The sequence below is a fragment of the Macaca mulatta genome, chromosome 16, assembly GCF_049350105.2.
Source record: "Macaca mulatta isolate MMU2019108-1 chromosome 16, T2T-MMU8v2.0, whole genome shotgun sequence".
NCBI lineage: Eukaryota > Metazoa > Chordata > Mammalia > Primates > Cercopithecidae > Macaca > Macaca mulatta.
The window spans coordinates 60,440,272-60,460,291 of record NC_133421.1 but is presented as its reverse complement, the minus strand read 5'-3'; the positions used below and the strand labels follow the sequence as shown (position 1 = coordinate 60,460,291).

Genomic DNA, 20,020 nt, shown 5'->3' with positions numbered 1-20,020 from the left:
TGGAGATACGGTTATCCCACTTCACAGGTGAGGAAAGCAAGGTTCAGAAGGCTTAAGGCCTTCGTTGCTAAGGTCACACAGTAAGCAAGGTTCAGAACCCAGATTTGAACCTGGATCTGGCAAAGGCTTAACCATGATGTCCTCATGTTGTCAGCAACTGATGACAGTGTGGACACCTGAGAAGGAGCTGCCCCTTGGCCCCATTCCCATGGTAAACAGGTTCATCTGTACCCAGGAACAGGAGGCCACAAGGGGAGGGAGAGACAGAAGGGTCTGGGGCCAAGGTCTTTCTCCACAAGGGCCCAGGGTGCTGGTCGTTCAGCGCCTCCCAACAGTTCCACTCAGCATCCCGGCCCAGAGCACCTGGCTGGGGAGACTCCACACACCACTCCACACACCACAGGAGAGTGAGCAGCGCGTGACTCCTGGGAAGCCTGCCCTGGAATGCACTTCCGGGGAGCCCTACTCCCCCCCACCTTCCCACTACAGACCTCGAGCCAGCAGCCCAATGGGGGCCCTCAGTCCTGTGAGGACGGCTATGGGGACAGCGGAAGGCAAAAGAGGCAGGGCCACTTGGGTTTCCTGGGTGACATCTGGGCCACATCTGGGCCACAGCCAGGCCAGAGAGTGGTTCCTCCACATCATACAGCAAGCCTGGGCCTGCCTGACCCCCTGAGTCAGTGGGAGCCCCCTTTCCCTGACCCTGCTGGGGGCTTGGCTATCAGGTGGTGGGAGTCCCTGGATGTTCTGCTGTGGGCCTGGTCCCACCTGTGTGCCCAGTCTGCTTCAGGGAGGGTGTCTCCGATGGCCCAAATCCCAGGAGGGACAAACTAGGCATCTGAGAGGCAGTAGAGCTTCCTCTGATCTTGGGACCCAGCACACTGCCAGGAGCCTGCCAGCCTGGGATGGCAGAGCCAGTGGGGCATGAAATAGGAAAGGAGGGGCTTTCTTGGAATGAAGCAAGACACCGGCGTGAGAGGCCTGCAGCTTGGGGCTGATCCCGCCTTTAGATGTCCCCGCTGGGGCCCAGCCAGCTCTGGGCGTGGGTAGAATTATGGGGAGGAGTGGGGATGTAGGGATTAGGGGTGTGGGGAGGGTGAGGCCTAGAAAAGCCTGCGATGGAGGTTGCCGTGCACAGGGAAGGGCTGTCCAGGGATGTTCTAGCCTTGGGGTCCCCCGCCCTGGGCATGCTCCAGGAGGCCAGCCACCCTCTCAGCCCCCTTCCCACTGCCAGGTTTCTTGGGGATAATCTGGTAGAAGCCTCTCAATTCAGCTTCTCCCACCTGCCCGCCGAGACCCAGGGCTCCCATCCCAGCTATTCTCCACTCCCAAGAAGAGAGGGAGGAGGGCTGTGCTGGGGGCAGAGGACGGCGGGATTTCCTGGGATTTATTGGTTTGGGCAGGGAACCACTAGGACGCCTGGGAAAGTGGCTAACACCCCTCTCCTGGCTTCTTCAACGCCAGCTCCCCTTCAGCTCTGGAAGCAGCCATGTCGCTTCTAGCTGCAGTGAGAGAGATTCGAGCTGGACACCAAGACCTGGCATCAGGGGTAACGACTGCGTGGCGCAAGGAGAGCTCCCTCCCCTGCCCGGAGACACACCCGGCTGTTTAATTGCCCAGAGGCAAGGGCATGGAAGGAATGACTTCCTGGGCAGGTACAGATCTCACCGGCCGGGCTCTGAGAAGCGGACACTCGAGTCCTAAGGGCACTCTGGCGTGAACAGGGCTGCGCGGAGAAGGACACGTGGACGAGGAGGCAGCGGATGCCTGGGGCGCACCCAGGGCCTGGACTGCAGGGACCCGCTCTGCCACGCGCCGAGCCGGCTCGGGTGCGGCGGTGCCACAGCGCCCTCTCTTGGCCGGAGGCGGAGGCCGCCTGTTCAGAGCCTCTGCTGGAAGCGGGGACTGGGGTTGCCTGCAAGACAGGCCGGTGCTCCAGCGTCCCGCCCGCAGTCAGCGGCCACGGAGGCGGCCATCCCAGCCGGGAGAACGTTGGAGACTCCTGTGCCAAGCCCTGTTCTTTTGCTGGGAAACTTGAAGCCAAGAGAAGAGAGAGGACCGGCGCACCCAGGGGCTGGGCCAGGGACTGGACTGTGGGGCTATACAGGTCCCAGTGGTGGAAGCATGAGATGTCCCAGGACTCCCTAGTCACCCCCACGAGTCACCTCAAACCCACATCCAGCCGACTGCACAAGCACAGCTTCTAGACAGTGCCCACCTCTGCCCCTTCCTTCCACCCAGACTACAGGCCCCTCAATCGGTAACAATTCTAGAGCCTCCCCGTCTCCCCAGCACCCTTCACTCCCACACACCCTCCAGCCCTCTTTGCCCCACTCCATCCGCAGCCTCAGGAGACTCCCTGTGCTCCCCCATACACCAACCATTTCCCACTTAAAGCTTCTGCTGCTTTCTTCTTTTGTCCCCAGGAAGAGAAAACCTTATTTCTTTTCCTTTTTGATTAACTTTATTGGATCTTCTTTTTTAATTACAAACCGTAGTACTCCCTGTTCTTTGTAACAGCTTAAACAAACCAGAGGTATCTAAAGAAAAAGTTGACAATCGCTTTCCCTTTCCAGTCCCCCTTCGCCAGTCACTAATGTGGCTGAAGGAGTGTTGTTCGCCTTGGGTTTCTCTCAGGACCTTCGTTAAACAAGTAAGAAGGATTGAGACCTACTATGTGTTGGGCTCTGGGCTAAGCCTGGCTACAAGAGCCAACAAGTCAGCAGCCATGGAGCCCAATGCCCTGATGGGGCCTCGATTCTAGTGGAGGGGAGGAGAATCTTTCAAATGGTGATGAATTCTTGGGGAGAAAGGATGGTGGGGTGATGGGTGATGGACTGGAAGTCACGTGACCTGGAGCGGAAGTAAAATGCCATTTTCCACCTGCGCAGGTGGGATTGCCAGGAAAGGGCTCTCTGAGGAGGGACATTTGAGTGGAGCTCCAATAGAGGGCACTGTAGGCCACCATAAGGAACTTGAACGTTATTCTGAGGGCATCGAAAAGCCACTGAGGGAAGGGAGGGGACCTGATGTGATGTGCGCTGCCCAAGGACCCCTCGGGTGTCCACTGAGTGGAGAACAGATTGAGAGTGGGACAGTGTAGCTGGCAGGAAACAAATTAGATAGACAGGTAGATAATGGATAGATAAATCAGTAGATAACTGATAGATCCAGAGATATGTTGATCAATAGATAATAAATGGTTGATAATTGATTGAACTATAGATAATCTATAGCTATAGATAGATAAGGATTGACCTATAAAATAGATATTCCTTCTATGTATTTATTTATTTTGAGACAGGGTCTGACTCTGATGCCCAGGCTGGAGTACAGTGGCATGATCACAGCTCACTGCAGCATCAAGCTCCTGGGATCAAGCGATCCTCCCATCTCAGCCTCCTGAGTACCTAAGACTGCAGGCACACCACCACGCCCAGAAAATTAAAAAAAATTTTTTTTGTAGAGACAAGGTTTCACCATGTTACCTAGGCTGGTCTCAAACTCCTGGGCTCAATCCATCACCCTTCCTCAGCCTCCCAAAGTGCTGGGATTACAGGTGTGAGCCACCAAGCTCAGCCTTCTTTTTAAGTAAAAATGGGCCCAATGGCACAAATTGCCCTGCTCCTGCCCCTTTTCCTTCTGGTAATTCCAAGTCAAAACACGCTCATCCACTCCAAGGGGGCAGCAATTCACCCTCTGGGCAGCCCCACAGCTGCCACAACCCTGGCTATTCATCAACCTATTGGTTTTTCCAATCCACAGGGTTACAAACACACACCCCCCCACACACACACACACACACGCCAATTTGAGCAACAAAAATGTATTGGATTATCACTTAAAGCATAAAATAAATATCGATTAGTCCACAATGATATGTGTAAATGATTGAATAAATTAATAAGTGGGGGCCAGGCACAGTGACTCATGCCTGTAATCTCAGCACTTTGGGAAGCTGAGGTGGGCAGATCACTTGAGGTCAGGAGTTCAAGACCAGACTGGTCAACATGGTGAAACCCCATCTCTACTAAAAATACAAAAATTACCTGGGCATGGTGGCGGACTCCTGTAATCCCAGCTACTCAGGAGGCGGAGGCAGGAGAATCACTTGAACCTGGGAGGCAGTGGTTGCAGTGAGCCGAGATCATGCCACTGCGCTCTAGCCTGGGTGATAGATCGAGACTCCACGTCAAAAAAACAATTAATAAGTGGGACAGAAGAGACAAATCTCTCATGCTGGATTCCAAATAAATTATGTAGCGACTTCGCCTTAAAAGAGGGGAACATTACTCCCCACTGTGGGGTGCACATCAGGACTTCCTTCTAAATAGCACTGTATGGAGAGTAACTCTGCAGTGGAGACACTGACCAAGATGACACCAGCCAGGGGATCAAGGTCAGTACCAACAGTTCTGTGGCTCCTTGATGTGATGAGAGAAATGGCACTTTACCTCTGTGGTCTTCCTCTCAAAAACCCACAGCCCCAACTATGAGAAAAACATCAGACAAACTCCAGCAGAGCAGTACCCTACAATATCCTTGACCAGTACTCCTCAAACTGTAAAGGTCATCAAAAACAAAGAAGGTCTGAGAAATGGCCTCCGCTGAGAGAAGCCTCAGGGAGAATGACAACTAGAAGTCATGAGGCATTTGGCAATGATGGATCCTGCAACAGAAAAAAGGACACTAGGCAAAAACTAAGGCATTTTAATTAACTATGGACTTGAGTTAATAAGCATATATAAACATCGGTTCACTGTAACATGTATCATACTAAGGTAAGTTGTTGATAATGGGGAAACAGAGTTGGGAGGTACCGATGGGAACTCTCTGTACCGTCTGCTCAACTTTTTTCCATAAGTGTAAAACAACTCTAAAAAATTGTCCATTAATTTTTAAAATGCACATTTCATTGCTGTTTTATTTTTATTTTTTATTTTTTTGCGAGACAGTGTCTCACTCTCTCGCTGGAGTGCAGTGACACAATCTCATTTCACCGCAACCTCTGCCTCCCAGGCTCAAGGGATTCTCCTGTCTCAGCCTCCCAAGTAGATGGGATTACAGGCACCTGCCACCACGCCAGGCTAATTTTTGTATTTTTAGTAGAGAAGGGATTTCACCACGTTGACCAGGCTGGTCTCGAACTCCTGACCTTAGGTGATCCACCCGCCTTGGCCTCCCAAAGTGCTGGGATTACAGGCGGGAGCTATCGCACCCGGCCTCATCGTTTTTTTAAGTGGTATTTCCCTGACTCCTACTGAGGCTGAATCTCTTTTCGCATAGACTAGTACACCTTGCCTTATTTTGTTTCACTTTATTGTGCTTCACAAATATTGTGTTTTTTACAAATTGAAGGTTTGAGACAACTCCACATTGAGCTAGTCTATTGGCACCATTTTTCCAACAGCATGTACTTACTTTGTGTCTCTGTATCACATTTTGGTAACTCTTGCAATATTTAAAACTTTTTCACTATTATTATTTTATTTATTTATTTATTTATGTTTTTGAGACAGAGTCTCACTCTGTCACCCAGGCGGGAGTGCAGTGGCATGATCTTGGCTCACTGCACCCTCTGCCTCCCGGGTTCAAGTGATTCTCCTGCCTCCGCCTCCTGAGTAGCTGGGATTACAGGTGCACACCACCACGCCTGGTTAATTTTTGTTTTTTTAGTAGAGACAGGGTTTCATCATGTTGGCCAGGCTGGTCTCGAACTCTTGACCTCAAGTGATTCACCCACCTCAGCCTCCCAAAGTGCTGGGATTACAGACATGAACCACCGCATCCAGCCTCAGTATTATTATATGTGTTATGATGATCTGTGATTGGTGACTTTTAATGTTATTATTGTAATTGTTTTGGGGTGCCACAAGCTACACCCATATAAGATGGTAAACTTAAATGATTAAAGTTGTGTGTGTTCTGACTGCTCCAACTGGCCATCCTCACATCTCTCTCCCTCTCCTTGGGCGTTCCTATTCCTTTAGACACATTATTAAGATTAGGCCAATTTATAACCCTCTAAGTATTCAAGTGAAAGAAAGACATATCTCTCAATTTAAATCAAAAGCTAGGAATGATTAAACTTAGTGAGGAAGGCATGTTGAAAGCCAAGATAGGCTGAAAGTTAGGCCTCTTGCACCAGCCAAGTTGCAAATGCAACTTGGAGAACCTCAAGGGAAAGCTCTTGAAGGAAATTAAAAGTGCTACTCCAGTGAACCCACAGACAATAAGAAAGTGAAACAGAAATCAATGTTGTATCTCTTTGCTGAGGTGGAGAAAGTTTGAGTGGTCTGGATAGAAGATCAAATCAGCCACAACATTCCCTTAAGCCAAAGCCTAATCCAGACCCAGGCTCTAACTCTTTCAGTTCTGTGAAGGCTGAGAGGTGAAGAAGCTGCAGAAGAAAAGTTGGAAGCTAGCAGCGGTGGGTTCATGAGGTTTAAGGAAGGAACACATCTCCAGAACAAAAAAAGTGCAAGATGAAGCAGCAAGTTCTGATGTAGAAGCTGTAGCAAGTTACCCGGATGTAGCTAAATAACGGATGAAAGCGGCTACACTCAACAACAGACTTTCAGTGTAGATGAAACAGCCTTCTATTGGAAGAAGATGCCATCCAGGACTTTCATAGCTAAGAAGAAAACTTAATGCCTGGCTTCAAACTTTAAACGACAGGCTGACTCTCTTGTTAGGGGCTAATGCAGCTGGTGACATGAAGTTGAAGACAGTGTTCATTTATCATTCTGGAAATCCCAGGGCCCTTAAGAATTCTGCCAAATCGACTCTGCTTGTGCTCTAGAAATGGAACAAAGCCTGGCACAGATGTTTCCAGCATGGTTTACTGAATATTTTAAGCCCACTGTTGAGACCCACCACTCAAAACAAAAAGATTCCTTTCAAAATATTATTGTTCATTGGCAATGCACCTGATCACCCAAGAGCTCTGACAGAGATGTGCAAATGCTGTTGTCATGCCTCACGCAGCATCCATTCTGCAGTCCATGGATCAAGGAGTAATGTCAACTTTCAAGGCTTATTAAGAATTCCATTTCAGGCCAGATGCGGTGGCTTACGCCTGTAATCCCAGCACTTTGGGAGGCTGAGGCGGGTGGATCACAAGAGGTCAGGAGTTCGAGACCAGCCTGACCAACATGGAGAAACGCTGTCTCTACTAAAAATGCAAAATTAGCCGGGTGTGGTGGTGCATGCCTGTAGTCTCAGCTACTCGGGAGGCTGAGGCAGGAGAATCGCTTGAACCTGGGAGGTAGAGGTTGTGGTGAGCCGAGATCACGCCATTGCACTCCAGCCTGGGCAACAAGAGCAAAAAAAACTCCGTCTCAAAAAAAAAAAAAAAAAAAAAGAATCCAATTTCATAAAGCTGTAGCTGCCTTAGGTAGTAATTCCTCTCATGGATCTGGGCAAAGTAAATTGAAAACCTGAGCCAGGCATAGTGGCTCATGCCTATAATTCCAACACCTTGGGAGGCTGAGGCAGGAGGACTGCTTGAGGTCAGGAGTTTGAGACCAGTGTGGGCAACATAGCAAAACCCTGTTTCTACCAAAAAAAAAAAAAAAAATTAGCCAGGCATGATGGCTTGAGCCTGTAGTCTCAGCTACCTGGAGGCTGAGATGAGAGGATCATCTGAGCCAGAAGATTGAGGCCACAGTGAGCTATGGTCATGCCGCTGTACTCCAGCCACGGCAACGGAATGAGACCTTGTCTCAAAAAATGAAAAAAAAGGCCAGGCATGGTGGCTCACACCTGTAATCCTAGCACTTTGGGAGGCTGAGGCAGGCAGATCACCTGAGGTCAGGAGCTCCAGACCAGTCTGGCCAACATGGTGAAACCCCGTCTCTATTAAAAATACAAATATTTGGCCGGGCGCGGTGGCTCAAGCCTGTAATCCCAGCACTTTGGGAGGCCGAGACGGGCGGATCACGAGGTCAGGAGATCGAGACCATCCTGGCTAACACGGTGAAACCCCGTCTCTACTAAAAAATACAAAAAACTAGCCGGGCGAAGTGGCGGGTGCCTGTAGTCCCAGCTACTCGGGAGGCTGAGGCAGGAGAATGGCGTGAACCCGAGAGGAGGAGCTTGCAGTGAGCTGAGATCCGGCCACTGCACTCCAGCCTGGGTGACAGAGCAAGACTCCGTCTCAAAAAAAAAAAAAAAAAAAAAAAAAAAAACAAATATTCGCAGGCTGTGGTGGCATGTGCCTGTGGTCCCAGCTACTCGAGAGGCTGGGGCAGGAGAATCGCTTGAACCTGGGAGGCAGAGGTTGCAGTGAGCCAAGATTGCACCATTGCACTCCAGTCTGGGCAACAGAGTGAGACCGTCTCAAAAAAAGAAAAAAAAGAAAAAGAAAAAGAAAAAAGAGAAAAAGAAAAAGAAAAAAGAAAAAAAGAAAAAGAAGAAAAAACCTCCTGGAGAGGATTCACCATTCTAGATGACCTTCAGAACATTCATGATTCAGCCCGGCGCGGTGGTTCATGCCTATAATCCCAGCACTTTGGGAGGCTGAGGCAGGCAGATCACCTGAGATCAGGAGTTCAAGACAGTCTGGCCAAGCTGGTGAAACCCCGTCTCCACCAAAAATACAAAAATTAGCTGAGTGTGGTGGCAGGCGCCTGTAATCCCAGCTACTCAGGAGGCTGAGGCAGGAGAATCGCTTGAACCCAGGAGGCAGAGGTTGCAGTGAGCCGAGATTGCGCCACTGCACTCCAGCCTGGGAGACAAGAGCGAGACTTCGTCCACCGCCCTCCCCACCCCCCGCCAAAAAAAAGAACATTCATGATTCATGCGAGGAGGTCAAAATATCAATATTAACAGGAGTTTAGAAGAGGTTGATTTCAACCCTTGTGGATGACTTTAAAGGTTTCAAGACCAGTGGAGGAAGTAACTGCAGATTTGGTGGAAATAGCAAGAGAACTAGAAGCAGACCCTGACGATATGACTGAATTGCTGCAATCTCATAATAAAATCGGATGAGTGAGGAATTGCTTCTTATGGATGAGCAAAAAAAGTGGTTTATTGAGATGGAATATATTCCTCCTCAAGAGGCTGTGAACATTGTTGAAATAACAACAAAGGACTTAGAAAATTCCATAAACTTAGTTGATAAAGTAGTGGCAGAATTTGAGAGGACTGACTGCAATTTTGAAAGAAGTTCTACTATGGGTAAAATGCTATGAAATGCTATAGAGAAATAGTTTCATGAATGGAAGAGTCAGTCAATGCAATCCCCACCCTACAAAGGCCTCCACAACTTCATTGTTGTCTGGTGTTAAGAAATTGCAACCAGGCGCGGTGGCTCACGCCTGTAATCCCAGAACTTTGAGAGGCCAAGGCGGGCAGATCACCTGAGGTCAGGAATTCGAGACCAGCCTGGCCAATATGGCAAAACCCTGTCTTTACTAAAAATACAAAAATGAGCCAGGTGTGGTGGTGCACACCTGTAATCCCAGCTATTCGGCAGGCTGGGGCAAGAGAACTGCTTGAACCCAAGAGGCAGAGGTTGCAGTGAGCCAAGATCACGCCACTGCACTCTAGCCTGGGTGACAGAGCCAGACTCCATCTCAAAAAAAAAGAAAGAAAGAAAGAAAAGAAAAAAGAAAAAATTGCAACCAGGGGCAGCGGCTCACACCTATAATCCCAGCGCTTTGAGAGGCCAAGGCAAAAGGATCACAACAACTTACCAGGAGTTCGAGACCAGTCTGTACAACATGGTGAAACTCTGTCTCTACAGAAAAAGATACAAAAAATTCCATCTTGGTTAACGTGGTAAAACCCCATCTCTACTAAAAATACAAAAAATTAGCCGGGCGTGGTGGCGGGTGCCTGTAGTCCCAGCTACTCGGGAGGCTGAGGCAGGAGAATGGCGTGAACCTGGGAGGCGGAGCTTGTAGTGAGCCGAGATTGCACCACTGCACTCCAGCCTGGGTGACAGACTGAGATTCCATCTAAAAAAAAAAAAAAAAAAATTACCCAGGCGTGGTGGCATGTACCTGTAGTCCCAGCTACTAGGGAGACTGAGGCAGGAGGATGGCTTGAGCCTGGGAGGTTGAGGCTGCAGTTAGTCATGATCATGCCACTGCACTCCAGCTTGGGTGACAAAGTGAGACCCTCTTTCAAAAAAAAATTGAAACTGCTGCCGTGACCCCAGTCTTCAGCAATCACCACCCTGATCAGTCAGCAGCCATCGACATCGAGGGGAGACTCTCCACCAGCAAAAAGAGTGCGACTCTCTGAAGGCTCAGATGATAGTTAGCATATTTTAGCACTATAGTACTCTGTAATTAAGCTAGGTACATTTTTAGACATATGCCATTGCACACTTAATAGACTACAGTGTGGTGTAAACATAACTTTTATATGCACTGTGAAACCAAAATATCCGTGTGACTCACTTTATTATGATATTCACTTTATTGCTGTGGTCTGGAACTGAACCTGCAGTATCTCCAAGGTATGCTTGTATATTCTTTTGTAACTGTTTGTTCATACCTCTACTTTCAATTTTTTTTTGTCTTTTAAAAACGATTTATAGTTTTTTTCATAGAAAGGATACTAATCCTGGCCGGGCACGATAGCTCACACCTGTAATCCCAGCATTTTGGTGGCTGAGGTGGGCGGATCACCTGAGGTCAAGAGGTGATCCTGACCAGCCTGGCAAACATGGCGAAACCCCATCTCTACTAAAAATACAAAAATTAGCCGGGTGTGGTGGCAGGTGCCTGTAGTCCCAGCTACTCAGAAGGCTGAGGCAGGAGAATCGCTTGAACGCAGGAGGTGGAGGTTGCAGTGAGCCGAGATCCCGCCACCGCACTCTAGCCCAGGCAACAGAGTGACTCGGTCTCCAAAAAAAAAAAAAAGGAAAAAGGAAGATATTAATCCTTTGTCTGTTACACACATTGCAAATATTACTTTGGTCTATATTTTTTTACCTCTTTATTTTGTTTACAGGACCTTATGTCACTCAGAAATACTTTTTTCATAATCAAATCTCTCACCGCTTCTCTTTTTGGTGGCTTCTTAGTTTCCTGTCTTACTTAAAAATAACTTCCTCACCCACAAGGGAAAAGAATTAGTCTTCTAAATTTTCTTCTAATATTTTTAGTTACTTCTAATATATTTAGATTTTTACTTTAAATCTGTAGTCCATCTGGGATCTATTTTGTAGGTGTTATCAGATGGGAGGGGGGATTTGACTTTATTTTCTCCCAGATGGATCACGGATATGGCAGCATCATTTATTAAATAAACTGACTTTTGCCCTAAATTGGCATTTCCCCTTGAACAGATAATAAATTTCCATATAGATCCTTGGATCTGCTTCCAGGAGACCATCTTCCCCAGTTCTCCATGAGGTCATCAACATCCAGCTCAAAAGTCCACACCCACCTTCTTAAAGGCTGTTCCTACCTCCCCTAGTCCTCCCATCTGAAATCAACATTTTCCCCAAGTGTATTCTCATAGAACTCATTCATTGCACACACATTTACTGAGCTCCCCCTGGGTGTCAGGTGCTGGACTAGAGATGACTGTCCCTGTCTTCTAGGAGTTCAAGCCGGGGGCGGGAGGAAAGCGGAGAACTGAGTATAATGATGCTTGAGGACAGGTGACTGGGGTTACAGTGGTGGGAGGGGTGTCAATTCCATTTCAGAAAAGCTTCCAGGAGGAAGTGATATCTGAGCTCGGTTAAGCCTCAAATGGTGAGTAGGTGTTTGCCAGACAGCCAAGAAGGAAAGGGGGGGTCAGGTGGAGGGAACAGTGTGTACAAAGGCACAGAAAGCCTGCTGCGTTCGGGGAGCTGCAAATGGTTCAGAGGCCACCATGAAGGGAGGACAGAGGAAGGGAAAGTGGAAAGGCGCTGGCGGGTGAGCAGGTCTGAGCGCCCTGGCGTAGGCGTGCTGACGGGTTTGGACTCTCTCCTGAGAGGCAGTATGTTGCGATGAGGATGCCAGTACTCCTTCTTCCACACCAACATTCCACCTGTGCTCGCATGTACTTAGTGCTTTTCTTTCAATCAACTACTTTTCTTTCCTCAAAATAAATGTATTTTAAAGGAACACTTTGTATCATTCCCATAAATGAGAAACCAGTATCCCTTGCCAGAAACAAAATAGAAGAAAAGCCTTTAAAAAGAAACATATTTCTATTAAAATTTAAAATGTTCATTTGTACTATTTTAAAACAGAGAGAGGACTCTCCCAGCCAATGCATGCCTACCTCATTTCAGGAAACGCTGGCATGGGAAAACCATGGGTGCCCGCATCCAGGCTGCCTGGGTTCCAACCCCAGCTCTGAGGAGCACTCACGAGGGGTCCTTGGGGAAGTCACCTCCTTTTCCTATGCCTCAGTTTTCTCATCTGTCAAACGTGGCAATAACAGGACCTACCTCATTCGGTTGTGCAACTCAGTGAGAGAATGTGGGGAGTGTTTAGTGAATACGCCTTGGCTAGTTTGGGGCCATGAAAAGCCCTCCATGCATTTGAACCAGAAGAGGGGCACTGCTTAGTCTGCATCTTAGAACTGGATCTCCCTCTGGCTGTAGGGTAAGGAGGGGCCGGGAGAGACCAGTCAGAGGCTGCCGTGGTTCCGAGAAGCAATGATGGAGATCTGAAGTCTGCAAAAAGGGTGGAGAGGAAGATGCAATTGGGTACTGGGGATAGAGACCAGAGGCAAAGCTGGCACCGAGATTCTAATGAGGGGAAGCGTTGGGCCCTTCGTGGAGTAGGGACCACAGGGGTTCACATATTTCTGGGACAGGATGTGTCTAGTACCCAATTTACATACCTTGAGCTGGGGGAATCCGTGTGTCTGGAGGCAGGTGACCTCAGGCCCGGTGTTCAGGAGTGAGTAGGCTGTGCCCATGGGCCAAGGTCAGGCACCTCACCAGCCCCCACACCCCTGGAACTGGCAGGTGCTGAGTTTGCATGAAGTGGTTGTGGCAGCCATGCCTCCATGGTGGTCCAGGGATGAGCAGGGGTCAGAAGTGTTTTCCAGGTGGCATCCCTCCTGCTCCTTTGCCCAGTCCTCTGCTGATCCTTTAGGCCTGGTGGCTGCCACTGAGCCCTCCAGAGAGCACTGGGCCTGGGACCCCAATCAGGCTTCAGCCACTCTCAGGGCCATTTCCCTGCCATGTACTGCCCTCCATTGCCCCATTGAAATCTTAAGAGGCTGGGGCACTAAAGGAGGACAAGGATGACCCCAAAAGCGGTGGAGGAAGGAACTCGGGAAGTCTTCCTTCCGAACTCTCTGAGATCTCTTCTGGCGTCCACCCCAGCTGGGCCCCTTGCTGGGTGCCCCTCCACTCCCCACACCTCCACCTCTGGTATGATGTAGAATCAGAAGATCCTAGATTCCATCTCCCCAGTAGAAGCCCAGGTCAGCGCTGCTCTGAGAGGCCCTTCTACCTCGTGGGTCCTCCTGACAGGGTCCGCTGCTCCCCTCCACCACCACTCACTGGTGCCCAGCGGTGCCCCACAGAGAGGAGCTTCTCAGTGGGCGTTCCTGGAAAGGAGGTGTGCGGTCGAGTGGAGGTTGCGGTTATCCCTCCCGCCACCGCCAGGCGTCACCACCGGCCCGGAAATGAAAGGCACAGCCAGGCGGGTATGGACGCTGGGGGAACCGTCAGCCTCGGGACTGGCTGAAGCGCCTGGGCAGGACTGGCGGGGTGGCCAAGGACGTTCGGAGATGGCTGCCATTTGGCGCTCTGACCCCAATGTCCATCGGGAGTCCAAAGAGGCACGCGCCCCTGAATTCAGGCCGCTGTGGCCGCGACACACGCCAAGCCCGAGGGCCAGGGATGCAGAGGGGGTCCGGACCCTGGACCCCCAACCTGGGCCCCTTGAGTGTAAAGGAAGCGGGGACTTCTCGCTGTATGCGTTATATAGACCTGTTTCACAAATAAAGAACCCGAGCCTCAGTTTCGTATCCCAAGTGGCACCAACCCCATGACCCGCTCCAGTCGAGACTATTTCCAGAAATGCGATCTCCTAGCACTACAGCGACACTTGGAAGTCTATGGCTGAACGAGTAAATGAATGCGAATATAACAACAACCAGCACTTACTGAGCACCTACTGTGTGCCAGACGCTGTTCTCAGCAGTCTAAAATGTGGATACTCTTATTATTCCCACGAAGAAACTGAGGCACAGAGAGGTGACGTAATTTGCCAGACGACACAGTGGCAAATCCAGGATGGGGACCCAGGCGATCTGGTTCCAGAGATCAAGCTTAGGCTCATAACAACGCCTCTCTGTAGCAAATGCTTTATTTTTTTATTTTTTTAGACATGAGGTCTCTCTCAGTCACCCAGGCAGGATTGCAGTGGCGCTATCACAGCTCACTGCATCCTCGACCTCCCGGGCTCAAGCGATCCTCCCCCCTCAGCCTCCCGAGTAGCTGGGACTACAGGTGTGTACCACCACGTCCGGCTAATTTTTGTATCTATCTATCTATCTATATATAGAGATATACACACAAAAGTGGCGTAAGCCACCGCGCCCGGCCGCCATTCGGTTTTGTTGTTGTTGTTTGTTTGATTGATTTGTTTTGTTTTTTGAGACAGAGTCTCGCTCCGTCACCCAGCTGGAGTGCAATGGTGAGATCTCGGCTCATTGCAACCTCTACCTCCCGGGTTCAAGTGATTCTCCTGCCTCAGCCTCCCGAGTAGCTGGGATTACAAGTGCGCACTCCCAAGCCCGGCTAATTTTTGTATTTTTAGTAGAGATGGAGTTTCGTCATGTTGGCCAGACTGGTCTCGAACTCCTGACCTCTGGTGATCCGCCCGCCTCGGCCTCCCAGAGTGCTGGGATTACAGGCGTGAGCCACCGCGCCCGGCCCGCCATTCGTTTTTTAAGTTGTCTTTATTAAGCGCCGCTGTGCGCCGGGCACCAGGAGTGTAAAGGGTCTGCGTCCCAGCAGGCGAGTGAGCAGAGCGCGTGGCGGGCGCGGCGGGGGTCTCACCTTCTCCCCCTCCAAGCGCCCACGGGAGGCGCCCCGAGTGCCCACCAGGTGGCGCGCTGACCCCACTAGCCTCCCACGCGCCACACCCGCTCGGTCTCTCCATCGCCCCCTGCGGAGCTGGCGAGGACCGCAACGACTTGGGTCCAGCCGACAGGTGGCCGAGGGGGCAGTCACTGACCTGGTGCCAGGTGTCCCTGGCTCCCTGCCAGGTGCCCTGCAGTCTAGCAGCCCTGCTCAGGCTCTGCTTTCTTCCCTTGCTTCTTACCTCCGAAGACACTGAAGTGTAGGGAGGAGCCCCGAACGACCCCTTCCCGCCAGTGCTTCACTGGGGACAGAGCACTTTCTACCGGCTACGTGCCCAGGAGTACGCGTCTCATACTCCTCACGTCCTCACCCCAGGAGGCGGGCAGGATGATCCCCCTTTGCAGATGAGGAGGCTACCGCCCAAGAAGAGGAGAGACTGCCCCCAGATCACCCTGACCGCAGAGACTGCCCCAGATCATGCTGGCCAGAGAGCGAGGCCCCCATGTGTGCGCTCTGGGATGTCAGTGGCAACACCCCTTGGGGCCTTTCGGGCCAGAGGTTCCTCTATTCCCCTGGCTCCCTCACCCCCTGCTCCTGTCCTCCCCGTCTTTCCTCATCCCTTCCTATGCGGCCTCCCCGGGCTTTGCTCTGCTCTCTACAAGCTCCCGATACTCACCTCAGATGACTCTCCGGGCTCACACACCTCCCAGTCTCGTCCCTCCAGTCTGACCTCCATTGTGCACCCTGCTATTCACCTGAGCACCCTCAAGCCCCTTGCAGGCCCCCTCTCCAGGATGAGATGCCACATCACCCCTGCACACCTGTGGTCCCTAAGCTAGCATGCTTAGGGGTCCTCTTTGACTCCTCACCCCCATGTCCTAGTCTGTCCCCTCTCCATTCCACCCCTTAGACATCTTTCAAGGTCATCCCTTCTTTCCAGCAGATGCCTCTGCTCTGATTCAGGCCACCACCGCCTCCCAGGCTCTAGTTTCACCCACCCTCTCAGACCCACCCTCCACACTGCTGCCAGAATGGTCTTTCCAGAGATCTTCCTAAAGTGCAAATCCCAGCCGTGTTTAAACCTCATAATCAAAACAGAAACAAAGACACCTTAACCACAGGATGAAACCCTAAACCCTTAGCTAGACCCATAAAGCCCTGCATGGTCTGGCCCCCGCCACCTCTCTGGCGGTGTTGTGTCCCTCTCCCCGCATTCACTAAGCTCAGCTCCCTTCAGCTCCTCCAAAGCACCAAGTTCTTCCTAGGCTCAGGGTCTCAGCAGGTGCAGCTCCTCTATCCAGCTTTTCATCCTTTAGATCCCAGCTGAAAGGTCACATTCTCACAGAGGCATTCCCTGACCCCTCCCAGGTAAATTAAGATCCCTCCTTAGTTTATCTTTTGCTTGGAATTTGCTGTTCTTCTTCCCCCATACCTCTTGCCAACACATCTCAGAGCTTATGTTTTCATGTGCTTAGTTATTTAATGTCTGTCTCTCCTATAGCCCAAATTCTCCATGCAAATAGGACTGCAGCCTCTCCCGTTCACACTGTACCTCCACACCAGCCCAGGACCGGACATAAAAGTAGACACTTGATAAGTATTTGTGGAACAAATGAATCTTTCATCTCGTCCTCATCAGAACCCCATTCCCAGGCTTGCTTTCATCTCTGGCCTTTGTAAGAGTTGCTTCCTCTGCCTGGAAGGTTCTTTCCATTCCCTCCCACCTGGGCAGATCCACACGTCATTTAAGATTAATCTCTCTGCAACCTGCCCATCGCCCCCTCATTTGAATTAGGGTTTCCCTCCAGGCCCCCTTGGTACCCTATACATAGCACTCTATCCTAACACTTTAAAATTGCAAATTGCCAGCTAAACATGAGAGGTTATCAACAATAATGATCTACTCTCGCTCTCCCCCAGACCTCTCCACTGTAGCTGGCTCAAGGGCATCACTCTCTCTGCTTTTCAAACCATTAGGAACCCCATTTCCCATTCATTCACGAGGCACTGCTCAGGTGCCCACTGTGTTGTGTTGTTTTCCTTCCGGCAGCACTGGGGAAGCATGGAGGAAGGAAGCAATATAGACAGGATTCTTCCAAGGGTGAGAGGGAAGCAGGTGAAAACAACAGGGGTGCTCAGCAAACGCCCAGCCACCCCCTTCCAGGGTGCAAATGGGCACAGGGAAGGCTGGAGGCAGAGGGGTCTACCTAAAGCGCTCAGTTCTGCCCCCATCACTGAGCATCTGCTATGTGCAGGGTATGGCTGGGGAGGGGTGGGGAATACGGAGAGGTGTGCCTCAATGGCAGACACATCACCTCTAGCACGGCTGTGAGTGTGCTTGGTGCAGAGTTTACGTGTCTTGGATCTGTCTTCCCAGCCTGGGAGTGCTGGAGGGCCCAAGGTTGGGAACAGTTGTTGTCAAACCTCAGCCAAACCTAGTGGTCACTTTTCTGCCTCTCCCTTGCCAGGTGTCTCCGCTGTGGTTCATTCCCCCCTTCCTGACACTCCCCACACCAGGTCTAGAGGCCACCTTCATCAGCATCACTTGGGTGGGGACAGGAGCTTATGTAATATGTAGTCCTGGGTTCCTGTCTACCAACTAAGGCTCCCTGGGGATGGGACCCCAGAATCTGCATGGTGCATACTCCACACCGTGTCCACTCTGCTTGGCACTTTGGGCGTGAAAACCCCACTTCTCCTGTGGCTTCAGGATCAGCCCCAGCTGTCCTCCTAGCCCCTGGCTCCCTGTTCCTCCCTGGAAGCCTTTGGGGGTTCTTTTCCTCTGACCACGTTACCTTAAATGCCAGGGTGCCCAGTGCTCCTCTGGCACCCTCCATACCTCCAGCACCCCAGGCTAGACTTTCTCCTGCCCCTGGGTGGCTGACAGCACACAGACTTGACATGGTCAAAGATGACCCTCCCACCCTCACCACAGACCCCATCCCTCTCCTCCCACCTATGGTACCCACCTCGTCAACTATCCAGCCTGTTGCTCAAGCCAGGGAACTGGGTATCACACCTGCCTTCCTCTCTGCCTTCCTGCCTCACCTCAGTAACAACCAAATCCCGATCATTTTGCCTCCTAAAGCTGCCTTCAGCCTGCCTGCCCCCTGCCCCCAAACCACTGCATTTGTCTCCTAATGATTTCCTCTCCTCTCCCTCCCTCTAGTCCAGGGGATTCTCCAAAAGCTTTTAAAATGCAAATCTAACTATAATCACAGCCCCATTAAAATCCTTCAAACATTCCTTGTAAACAAAGATCCCAACCCCTTGACCCTCCATCATCTGGCCCCAGCCTCCCCTCCTCCCACTCTGTGCTCCGGGAACAGCAAACTGCTTCCAGTTCCAGCCTCCAGACCTTTAGTCATTCAGTGCCCTCTGCCAGGAATAGCCCTTGCCAGGCGGGCTCTTTCCTCACAACTGCAGTATCACCTCCTCCAGGAAGCCATCTCTGACCCTCCCGCCCCTGCCCCCAGCTTCCTCGGTGCATCCATAATGTCTTCCTTGTTCAAGGATCTGTTATTCCACTCACCACACTGAGTTATAATGATCGATTTTCATGTCTCTGTTCCATACTTGCCGATGAGATCCTTGAGGGCAGGGACGGTGTCCCATTCATCTCTATCTCAACCCCTGGCCTGGCGCCTGGCACGGCGGACAGGCTCGGCCAGTGGGTGATGGATAAATGCGGAGGGGAAACTTGAACAAAGCGAGAGCCAGAAATGACCAAGAGGGGAGTAAGGGCAAGCCTGGCAGGAGGAGCAGCCAGAGCAAATGTGTGGGAAGTGGAGGAGCGAGAACTTCCGTTTATTGCACTCCTACGACTGCCCGCCAGCCATTGTGCCTGCGCTTTGTTTGCACATTTTGTCTCATTTGGTTCTTGCAAGAACAGATCAGGAAACGGACATCAGAGAACCAAAGTAACCTGCCCAAGGTCACACAGCCAGGTCTGGAACAGAATCTGGGACTGTCTGGCCTGAAAACCTGTGCTCTTTCTGCTGGGCCACACAGCTCTCCTAGGGACAGGACCTTCTGGAAACCAGACAAGGAGTGGGCCCAGCTACGCCCCTGCCTAGCTGAGCGCCGGAACCAGCTGCCCACACTCAGGCCAACAGCTTCTCCCTCCCAGCCGGACCAGAGGCTTAGAGGCCAAAGATTTGCCTGTTCCTTCCTCCCCCGGCTATGGAGGGTCTTTGACTAGACATGCACGCCTCCACCCCCCCACCCCCCCACCAGGAAAGAGCTGTTGCATCTTGGTACGGCCCAGGGTGCCTGGAAATGCAGGGGGTTCTGTGATGCTGTCTGGGTTTTGCAGAATCTGTCTCCCTCATCGCACTTGGCCCAGGCTGATATTAAGATTCATCTGCATTCCCCGCGCACCCGCCTGGCAGATGGTGGGGGAGGAGGCTGGGTGCGTGCCGGGGTTGCAGCCACGGGACCAAGCTGGGCCTTGGAGGGCCACAGAGCAGAGTGCCCACCCACTGTGCCCCTTGTGCCCAGCCCAAGCTGGGACCACTTCAAATGATGGGGTGCCTCCTCACCTTCATAGCCTCCAAGGGGAGCCAGGACTTGACCTTTCATTTTTCTAAAGACTAAAGGGACCCTGGAATTCCAGGAGGGAGACCTGAAGATATGGAGTGGGGGTGATGCAGGATGGGCCCCAACTTTGGGAATCTCAGATCAGGGTTGTGTTCTTCCTCCTTGCCCTGGAGGTTTGCAGAGACCCCGCTGGGATAGGAGCCGCTGTCGGCCTGGTGACCCCTGTGGCTTAGAGAGGGCAAGTAGTGAATAATGAAGGGACAGCCTCCAGGAAGGCCTTGCTCCCCTCACTCTCCAGCTTCTCAGGACCTGCCCGCGGCCCCAGAATCTAGCCCGGCTCCTATCAGCCTTTTCAGCTCGGGGGCCCAGCCAAATACTTCCTGTCACAGTGGCTGGACCCAGGAGGTCCAGGGATTATCTCAGCCCCTCCAAGTAAAGTAGAAGAGGGAAGGAGCAGACATCATAACAAAAGGAGTGCAGGCT

General features: G+C 51.3%; 1 long non-coding RNA gene across 1 annotated transcript in view; it reads right to left on the bottom strand.

Moving 5' to 3' along the window:
- Positions 1–18,749, bottom strand: part of LOC144335610 (uncharacterized) — a 29,271-nt gene extending 10,522 nt beyond the window's left edge. The window contains exons 1-5 of the long non-coding RNA XR_013406560.1: positions 18,531–18,749; positions 12,799–13,515; positions 12,232–12,628; positions 9,699–9,742; positions 4,050–4,167 (exon numbers count right to left, since the gene is read on the bottom strand). This is a non-coding gene — a long non-coding RNA (uncharacterized LOC144335610). The remainder of the gene's footprint in view (positions 1–4,049; positions 4,168–9,698; positions 9,743–12,231; positions 12,629–12,798; positions 13,516–18,530) is intronic.
- Positions 18,750–20,020: the final 1,271 nt, after the last annotated feature.